The 8,736-nt window shown below is 35.9% G+C and overlaps 2 long non-coding RNA genes across 13 annotated transcripts in view; one reads left to right on the forward strand and one right to left on the reverse strand.

Annotated features, from left to right (window-relative positions):
- Positions 1 to 8,736, forward strand: part of LOC147912916 (uncharacterized) — a 34,280-nt gene that overhangs the window by 15,738 nt on the left and 9,806 nt on the right. The window lies entirely within an intron of this gene.
- Positions 1 to 8,736, reverse strand: part of LOC147912917 (uncharacterized) — a 54,159-nt gene that overhangs the window by 3,915 nt on the left and 41,508 nt on the right. For all 5 annotated transcript variants that reach the window (XR_015549605.1, XR_015549601.1, XR_015549603.1 and 2 more), the window contains 2 exons: positions 6,850 to 6,927; positions 6,432 to 6,741 (listed from right to left, as the gene is read on the reverse strand). This is a non-coding gene — a long non-coding RNA (uncharacterized LOC147912917). The remainder of the gene's footprint in view (positions 1 to 6,431; positions 6,742 to 6,849; positions 6,928 to 8,736) is intronic.

Below are 8,736 nucleotides of genomic sequence, written 5' to 3' on the forward strand. Positions count from 1 at the left end.
AGACACTGAGTTTTCTTCTGAAAATAGCTCTACCTTTTCACGTAAGATCTGATATCTAGTGTTCTAATTATCTTTTTAAAAGTTTTGAAAGTTTAGTTTTTAATTCCTCTTTGACTCAAGAATAACTTAATACAGTTCAGATGTGAAATTAGGCTTTTGGCTAGGTATATGTAAAAGTTCGATGGATCAAAGGCGATGATTTTTTTTTTAGCCTATGTCATAGATAGTGATTTGTACTTTATCAGAATACATATAATATTTGATAGACCCTCTCTTCAGGATGGAAAGATTTACAATTACATTAGGATGAAGGTAGTCTGATCCCTTCATTGTGTAGTTCCAGAATCCTTCTTATAATCTGTGTGGTCTTAGTTTTGCATTCTATGAGTATGTTAACCATTAACCGAATGGCTTTACAACTGAAAGTCCTTATCCAAATAAAAAATGTTTTTCTAATTCTTTGAGTCTATCTACATTTATTAGTCTCATCATCTAGAGGCATTTGCTAACATTGAAATATAGTTCTACTGGGAAAGTCAGAAAGAATGCTTGATATTGCCGTTTATTTATTAATTTTTTAAGTAATTAGTGATCTTAAATGACATGAGATTTTTCTGGCCTTTTTTTAAAGTCTCACTATGCATTCATTGCTACATATTAAAGCAATATATTTTATTCTATCATATTTTTTAAAAGTATTTTTAAAATTAACATACAGTAAAATTGACCTTTTTTGTGTCGAGTTATATGAATTTTAACACATGTATAGATTCAGGTAACTATACCACAGTCCGTATACGGAAGGGTTACATCAGAAAGCTCCCTTGCATGCATGATCCCTTTGTAGTCAAATCCTCCCCACAGCCCTAACCACTGGCAACCACTCATCTGTTTCTTGTCTCTATAGTTTTGTCTTTTCAAGAATGCTGTGTAAAGGATCATATACTATGAAATCTTTTGAGACTGGCTTCTTTCATTCAGCTTAAGGCCTTTGAGAGTCATCTGTGTGGTTGCAGTTCATTCCTTTTTATTGCTGAGTAATAGTCTGTTGTATGAATGTACCACAGTTTATTTATCCCTTCACCTATTAAAGGACATTTGGATAGCTTCCAGTTTTTGAATATGAATTTGAACTTGAATATTCAGTTATAAATAGAGCTGATATAAAACATTCATGTACAGGTTTTTGTGTGAACATAACTTTTCATTTCTCTAGGGTAAACAGATAAGAGTGGTGTGGTATTGCTGAGCTGTATTTTAAGTGTATGGTTACCTTTATAACAAACTGCCAAATAGTTTTCTAAAGTGGCTGTACCATTTTACATTCTCACCAGCAGTGTATAAGAGTTCCAATTCCTCTGCAAGCTGACCAGCCCTTGATATTGTCAGTATTTCTCATTTTAGCTATTCTAATAAGTGTGGAGTAGTATCTTATAATTTTAATTTGCATTTCCCTAATGGCTAATGATGTTATGCCAAGTGTCTGCTAACTTGCCGTCCTTTTATCATCTTTGGTGACATGTCTGTTGAGTATTTTGACATTTTATTTATTTATTTTTAATTTTTTTGGTGAGGAAGATTAGCCCATCTTCCTCTATTTTGTATATGGGATGCCACCACAGCATGGGTTGATGAGCGGTACGTAGGTCTGTTCCCAGGATCCGAACCTGCTAACCCCAGGCTGCTGAAGCAGAGCGCGCAAACTTAACCACAATGCCACCAGGCCAGCCCCTGACTATTTTAAAACATAGTTGTCTGTTTTTTACTATTGGGTTTTAAGAATTCTTTATATATTCTGGATTCAAGTTCTTTGTCAGATACGTGGCTTGCAACTATTTTCTCTCAATCTATAACTTTTCATCCTCTTCACATTGTCTTTTAAGAGCAAAATTTAAAAATTTTGATGAACTCTAATTTATCAAGTATTTGATGGATTGTGCTTTTAGTGTCATATCTAAGACTCTTTGCCTAATCTGTGCATTCTCAGTGGAGCCATGTTGCCCCTACAAGGGTCAAAATTGGTTCTTGGTAATGAAAGAAAATCATTCTTGATGTATAAAGCACATATATACATAGAGTATATAAACAGATACACAATGTATTTGTGGTATTAACGTTTCATGAGGATACAATGACCAATTGCTCTTGAGCTATTCAAAGACTGAAAAGAGCTAGGGAGATTTATGCTGTGTTATAGTGATTCTACAGTAGCTGCCAATATAGTCACTGAGATAAAAGAATAATGTGTCAGAATTTTACCAAGTTCCCAAATGCAATGAAATAGCTAATTTCTGTTTTTAAACAATCCAGTTATTCATTTAAAGGAACAATGTGCAATTGATAGTTTTTAAGTGAGAGAGAAAAGCTATAATCAGCTGCAAAGAAGTAATAATAATCACTCCTGCAAAATTCAGGTTGCAAGCCAGCAAAGAAAGGCTAATATTGCACTTTCATTTAACAAAATAGCTTTCCCTTTGAAATGTTAGTAAATAGATTTACCTTGCTAAGATTTATAGAGACTATCAGAAATATGTATTAGAAGTTATTTATTTATTTATTTATTTTTTGTGAGGAAGATCAGCCCTGTGCTAACATCTGCCAATCCTCCTCTTTTTTTGCTGAGGAAGACTGGCCCTGAGCTAACATCCATGCCCATCTTCCACCACTTTACATGGGACGCTGCCACAGCATGGCTTGCCAAGCGGTGGGTCGGTGCATGCCCAGGATCCAAACCAGCGAACCCCGGGCTGCTGCAGCGGAGTGCGCATACTTAACCGCTTGTGCCACTGGGCCGGCCCCTAGAAGTTATTGAATCATCATGAAATGAACTCTACTTCTAGCCAAATTACAAAATGTTTATAGTTTTCTTTTGATTTTTAACTTTACTGCATACTTTTTAAGGAAAAGTAAATTGGGTTGTTGAGGTAGTTGGTGTTTGACCTGAGCACTTTTTTTTTTGTTTGTTTGGTGAGGAAGATTGGCCCTGAGCTAACATCCATGCACATCTTCCTCCATTTTGTATGTGGGACACCGCCACAGCATGGCTTGATGAGCAGTGTGTATGACCTGAGCACTTTTTAAAGTTAACTCAGAGAAAAGATTTGTGGAAGGTTACAATAAAAGTATTCTGTGTTGAGCCATAAGAATGTCCCTCCTCCAACAAAAAAACTTTTGAAAGCTTAATTTGGAATTAGTAGAAACTCTTCCTTTGTTAACCAAGATATTATTTAACGTAGAAAGCCAGTTAATAAAATGCCTTAGTTTTAGCATAATGGCAAAAATTTTTAAAAAATTCCTGGGGAGAGTGTAGCTAGGAAAAAAATATCTAAAAAGACTCCTTTAGGGGATACTTTTCTCCTGTTTTCTTCAAAAGGTTATAGTTCTATGTTTTACATTTAAATGTATGGTCCATCTTGATTTTGTATAAAATGTGAGTTTTAGGAAGAGAGTTTTGTTTTTTTTTTTAATTAAATGGAAACCCAGTTGTTCCAACATCATTTGTTAAAAAAGGCTGTCCATTCTCCATTCTATTGCTTTTATAACTTTGTCAAAAATCAGTTGGCCATATTTGTGTTGGTCTATTTCTGGACTCTATTCTGTTTCATTAATATACATTTCTATCCCTTTGCTAATACCACATTGTCTTGATCGGTGCAGCTTTAGAGTAAGCTTTAAATTTGTGTAGTGTGATTACTCCAACTTTCTTCTTTTTCAAAATTATTTTGGATATTCTATTTCTTTTGCCTTTCCATGTAATCCTTAAAATCAGCTTATCTGTATCTTAAGAAACTCTGGCTGGGATTTTGATTGGAATTGTATTAAATCCATTTCCTCTAAGTTGTCAATTTGGGGAGCGTAGAGATCTTTACTTTGTTGTTTTCCAATCAGTGAATGTGGTATGTCTTTCTATTTATTTCTTTTATCAGCATTTTACAGTTTTTAGCATACATATTTTCTACATATTTTTTCAGATTTATACCCAAGTTTTTCATCTGTGAGTGTGGGCTATAATAAATGGTATTGTTTATTTAATTTCATTTTCCAATTGCTTGCTGTTGGTATATAGAAATATGATTGATTTTGTGTGACCTTGTGTCCTGCGACCTGGCTTAACTCACTTATTAGTTCTAGGAGTGTTTTGTAGATTCTTTGGGATTTTATAGAATGACAATCATACCAGCTGTGAATAAGGACAGATTATTTCTTCCTTTCCAATCTGTATGCCTTTTATTTCTATTTTTTCTCATTGCATTAGCTAGGATTTCCACTACTACATTGAATAGGAGTGATGAGAACAGATATTTTTGCCTTGTTCTTGATGTTAGCAGGAAGCATTAATCTTTCACCATTTAATATAACATTATCTATAAGTTTTTTATAGATCCTTTTTATTATATTGAGAAAGTTCTCTTTTATTTCTACTTTGCTGAGCTTTTTTCCCAATGTATTTTAACCTTTTATTACGTCATATAACGTAATAAACGTTATAACGTTTCTCCCCGCCCCCAACTTTACTGAGATATAATTGACAAATAACTTGTATATATTTAAGGTGTATAATGTGATGATTTGATATATGTATATATTGTGAAATGATTACCACAATCAAAATAATTAACACATCCATCACCTCACAGTTACCTTTTTTTTTCTTTTTGGTAAGGAGAACACTTAAAATCTATTCTCTTAGCAAATTTCAAGAATACAGTATAGTATTATAAATTATAGTCACCATGCTGTATGTTAGATCCCTAGAACTTATTCATATTATAACTGAAAGTTTGTACCCTTTGACCAACATCTCACCATTTCCACACTCACCTCCCCCTTGCCCCTGGCAACCACTATTCCACTCTGTTTCTATGAGTCTCATTTTTTTAGATTCCATATGTAAATAATACCATATAGTATTTCTTTTTCTCCATCTAGCTTATTTCACTTAGCATAATGGCCTCCAGGTTCAACCATGTTGTTGCAAATGGCAAGATTTCCCTTTTTTTTTTATTTTATGGTTCATCAGTATTCCCCTCTCTATATATACTCCCACCAACAGTGTACAGGGTTCCCTTTTCTCCACACCCTCACCAACACTTAAAAATCTCTTGTCTTTTTGATGACAGCCATTCTAACAGGTGGAAGGTAATATCTCATTGTGGTTTTGATTTGCATTTCCCTGTGGATGATTAGTGATGTTGAGCACCTTTTCTTGTACCTGTTGGCCATTTGTATGTCTTTGGAAACTCTAGATAAACTGATGTTCGAGGAAAATTACTCGCCAGAGCAAATATTTAATATGGATGAAAGCTCCTTATTCTGGAAATGGATGCCTGAAAGGACTTTGATCCATAAGGAGGCCAAGTCATTGCCATGTTTCAAGGCTTTTAAGGTCAGGATAACAGTTTTGCTTGGAAGTAATGTTGCAGGCTACAAATTGAAACCCTTTGTGATCTGGCACAGTGAGGACCCCAGGACCTTCAAGTATATCAGTAAGCACACACTGCCAGTGTACTACAGGAGCAGTAAGAAGTCATAGATGACCCAGCTCCTTTTCCAAGATGCCCTCCTGAATTGCTGTGTGTCTTGACATGAGTACAGCCATGTTTGGCCGCTCCATCGACCTACAGCCACCAGCACAAAAAGAAATATAAAAGCTGCTTTCTGCGTGATGGAAACTGGCCCTTCTCCCATGGAGATAGTTGCAATGTGTAAAATTTCAAGGCCCTTCGGGCACCGCAGCCTGGGACAGACTGGCCATCTGTGCTGGGCTGGGACGATAAGCAGGTAAACAATACACGTACTCAACTACTGGGCTGGGATGATAGCCAGGGGGCTCAGTGCACGTGTGCCACTGATAACCATTTGTGCATGGGAACACTAAATGCTTGCTCTGTAAACTCTGTAACTGCTTATATAAACTGCTGAAAACCGAGGCCTGGTGAGAGTTCCACCTGTGGAAGGGACGCCTTGCCCAGGACGTGTGATTCCCGCCCAGCCGTGTCGATTGACAGGACTCTCCCGGCAGTTGGGCGTGGATGTTGTGAGTAATTGATTTATTGTGAAGCAATTGATCTGATGTGTTCTCTTTTCGGTCAACCTGGTGTTTCTCTTTCCGGTCGATTTGTGTCATTTCCCTTCAGTTGATCTGGTGTTTCCCTTCCCTCTTATTATATGACCTATTTGAATCTGCTGCTATCTCAGCCAATGTGGATGTTTTCCCTTTCCAGTCGAGCTGGTGTTTTTTCCCTCTTATTATTTGACTTATTCGGATCTGTTTGCGGACTATCGCCTTTACTATCCTTTATATAATAAAATGTACCTTCAGTCCAATTGTTTGGATTCGAAAGTTTCTTTTACGTCTCCAATCGAATCCCCAAACCTCTCATAACACTGTGCCAGCAAAATGGAGAAGTGCTGTTTGGAGAATAACATACCTTTCAAGATTTTGCTTATTTTTGATAATGCTCCCAGACATCCTCCTTTTATTGGTGATCTTCATCCCAATATCAAAGCAGTATTTCTCCCTCCAAACAGCACCTCTTTGATCCAGCCAATGGATCAAGGAGTTATAGCAGCTTTTAAGGCCTACAGCGTGAGGAGGACCTTCGCCCATGCTATTGCTGCAATTGAGGAAGACACTGAGATGACACTGATGCAATTCTGGAAGGATTACTACATCTATGACTGCATCAAGAATCTTGCTTGGGCTTGGGGTGATGTCACCAAGGAGTGTATGAAGAGCGTCTGGAAGAAGACACACAAGAGGTTTGTCCATGACTTCAAAGGATTTGCCAAGGATGAGGAGGTTGCAAAAATCAACAAGGCTGTGGTTCATATGGCAAACAAGTTTACCTTGGATGTGGATGCGGATGACAATGCGAAGCTCTAGAAGTGGTTCCTGAGGAAGTGACTAATGAGGAGTTCTTGGAACTGGAACAGGAACACACAATTGAAGAAGAGGCAAGAGAAAAGGAAACTGCAGGAGAAGAAAACGAACTCTCCAGAAAATTCACAGTGAAGGGTTTAGCAGAGCTTTTGCAGACCTCAACAAGCTCCTTAAAAAGTTTGAAAATATGGACCCCAACACCAAAAGGTTTTCATTAATAGAGAGGAGTATTCATGGTGCATTCTTGCTTTCTGACACAAGATACGCCAGGCTTACCTGTACCTTCCCTTCCCCGAACCAGACACTTGAATTGAGACAAATGTGTTTTCCTGGCCATCTTTTTTCTGTGTCATTAGATATTATCCTTTATTTGTTTAAAACGTTTATAAAAAACATTTTTTATTTTGATTCTTGTCAGTTATAATGTTGGCCTGTTATAGCCATTTCGGGTTGTATCTGTGGCCTATTAATATGATCAGTTAGTATTCAAAAACTTACTTCTTCCTGACACAGGATGTTCAGGGCTCATCTTGTACTTTCTCTGCCATTGATCAACATTCAGACATTTCTTCGGGGAGTTCATAAAATGTGTATTGATATTTAGTGACCACAATATGAGCAATAGGGGTGCTTATGACTTTTTTGTCTTTATAATGTTTAAGTGTTTTAGCATATTATCTCTTTCTCAAAATTGATCTCTTTCAACTTTTTACAGTTTCTGGGGTTTAGATTATTTACTAGAATTTTTTCATTCATCTATTTCAAGTTGATTGGCATAGGACTCTTTTATCATTTAAATAGAACTACATGCTCTGTGGAGGCTATTTGTCCTCTCGTTCGTATTTTATTATGCTTTTTAATATGTTTTTTAAACTCATTACAGTTAGTTGTTGCTTAACAAAAGGGATATGTTCTGAGATATATATCATTAGGCGATTTTGTCATTGTGTAAACACCATAGACTGAACTTACAGAAACCTAGATGGTATAGCCTACTACACACCTAGGCTGTATGATACTAATTTTATGGGACCACTGTCATATATGTGGTCTGTCATTGACTAGAACGTCATGTGGCACATGACTGTACATTCTACCTCTATGTTTATTAATTCCTTCCTTCTACTTTATTTTACTCTTTAATCCCTAACTCATTGAGGGAGATGCCTCATTTAGTTATCTTTATTACTTTATTTTTATTAATATAAGCATTAAAATCTATACTGGCTACTATAGTTGTATGCCCTAGATACTGCTGAAAAATTATATAATGTTTTTAACATCATGGTTTTCTAGAGGTTTTTTTCATTTTGATTATATTTCACAGTTGACCCAAAACCTATTTAGTAGATTGTTTATTTCCAAGTGAAAATGTTTTGGTTTCACTCATTATCATCAGTCTGTTTATTTTATTGCAGCCAAATAATGTTACTTGTTTTATTTCACGTTTGTTATACATACCATGCTTTAGTTATAGGAAAATTATTCTTGGTCCCACCTTACACATGGTCAGTCTATCACTTCTGATTTTCTTTAGGCTATTTGCTAATCTTTATTGCCATCCTCTAGCCAAAAACTAATGTATGATTTGTTGTAGAACCCATGGCACTCTGGTGCCATCAAGGCCTTTCTCCATATTATTATTAGCATATTCTCCATTGTAGCTCCAAGCCTTTTTGATCAAAATTTTATAAGCTTTACAGTATGGTATACCTGTTAATAATATCTGAAAAATCTTTGAGATGCTTTTCTAAGAAATATAAGAATGGTTAACTTTGGATATGCTTTTATGCTCATCTGAAATGGAAATAATATAGGAAAGAGTGTATTTCATTACTATAGTAAAGTATCAG

Source organism: Ceratotherium simum, chromosome 33 (assembly GCF_057802395.1).
Source record: "Ceratotherium simum simum isolate JZ-2026a chromosome 33, ASM5780239v1, whole genome shotgun sequence".
In the NCBI taxonomy this organism is placed as follows: Eukaryota; Metazoa; Chordata; class Mammalia; order Perissodactyla; family Rhinocerotidae; genus Ceratotherium; species Ceratotherium simum.